This window comes from Coenobita brevimanus, chromosome 64 (assembly GCF_032717465.1).
Source record: "Coenobita brevimanus isolate Jiangsu-jjx chromosome 64, ASM3271746v2, whole genome shotgun sequence".
Lineage (NCBI taxonomy): Eukaryota > Metazoa > Arthropoda > Malacostraca > Decapoda > Coenobitidae > Coenobita > Coenobita brevimanus.
The window spans coordinates 25,669,227-25,670,974 of record NC_137017.1 but is presented as its reverse complement, the minus strand read 5'-3'; positions in this window follow the sequence as shown (position 1 = coordinate 25,670,974).

The following is a 1,748-nucleotide window of genomic DNA, read 5'->3' as shown; positions in this document are numbered from 1 at the left end:
TGGTGTGTCTATAGTTTGACAACATGTGATATGGCAGTGTATATGTTAGGGCAGTTTGTTGTGTGGCCGTGTGTATTGTAGTAGTGTATTAGTCTCGGGTTTGACAGTGTGAGTTGTGGTGTGACACTGTTTAGTGACTTATGTTACGTAGCTATGTGAAGTATGAAGTGTATGATGTGGCAGCATGTGCTATGACAGCGCAGTGTGTGACTGAATTATGTAGCAGTGTGTCTTGTAGTGCGAGGAGCGACAGTGTGGAGATTGGTAATATTTGTTGTGGCAGTTTGAGATGATACAGATTTTGATGTGGCAGTGTGTGGTGAGACAGTGCAAGGTGTGACAATGTGATATGTGACAGTGTGTGGTGAGGTAGTGTCTTACAAGGCAGTGTGAGGTATGACAGGCGCTCCGTTGTGAAGTGTGAAAGTTTGAGGTGTGGCTGAGTGTGGTGTTGCAGTGAAAAATGAGGGAATGTGAACAGCATGGTGTGGCAGTATCTGGTAGGTCTGTGTGTGATGTGGTACTGTGTGGTGTGTCAGCGTATGGTGTGGCAGAGTATGATGTGAAAGTGTGTGGTGTGGCAGAGTATGATGTGAAAGTGTGTGGTGTGTCAGTGTATGATGTGGTACTCTTGGTGTGTGGTGTGTCAGTGTATGATGTGGCAGTGTCTGGTATGTCTGTATATGATGTGGTAGTGTGTAGTCTAGAAGTGTGAGATGTGGCAGTGTATGATGTGGTAGTGTGTGTTGTGACAGTGTATGACTGGGCAGTGTTTGGTATGTCAGTGTGTGGTGTGGCAGTGTATGATGTAATGGTGTGTGCTGGGGAAGTGCGAGGCGAGACAAAAACGTAGTGTAATATTCTGAGGTGTGACTGTGAAATTTGGCAGTACGTGGATCCTACCCGTGGGAAGTATATAACCCCATCAGTCATGGTATACTCAGAATATTGTGTTGTGTTGTGTGGTGTGGGTCTCCTGGTGTAATTTCTTCTCACTGCTGGTATAATAATTACGAATATAAATACCACTTCCCCTGCCAGTAATTCTAGTTTTAATTAATACTGATGCGGCTGTTGCTGGTTTTCTTACTATTACTGCATTCTAGTGGTGTTACATTTGTCATTATGATACAGTAAATGTGGATTGATATCTTTGTGTATGACACTACACTTAGAGAGAGAGAGAGAGAGAGAGAGAGACTGTGTGTGTGTGTGTGTGTGTGTGTGTGTGTGTGTGTGTGTGTGTGTGTGTGTGTGTGTGTGTGTGTGTGTGTGTGTGTGTGTACATGGGTATCAAGAGACCATAACCCTTGTATCACTGAACATTACAACTGTGTTCTGTATTCCCAAATGTGCCGTTCTCTCTCTCTCTCTTTCTTTCTCTCTCTCTCTCTCTCATCTAGAGTTTCACTATTTCTACAAAAAAAAAAATTTCTTTTCGTTATTTGCACGATTTTCAGAGTACGTGACACTGAAATGTTAACTCAGACAATTGATATACCCAAGACTACGTTAATATTTTGATTTACCAAGGCCAGTTATACAGACAGTAGGTGTAACTTACAGAACTTTAAGATTTTACAAGCCTAGTGCCATTGGGTTTAGTAATGGGTCCTATTCTGCTTTTAATTCTGTAAAGGAGAATGTCGAAAGCTTCTTTTTGATATTGTCCAATTTTGTCCATGATACAAAATTTGGTAACTGAACCTACACATGCTTACATAGGTACGGTATGCGATTCAAAGAGA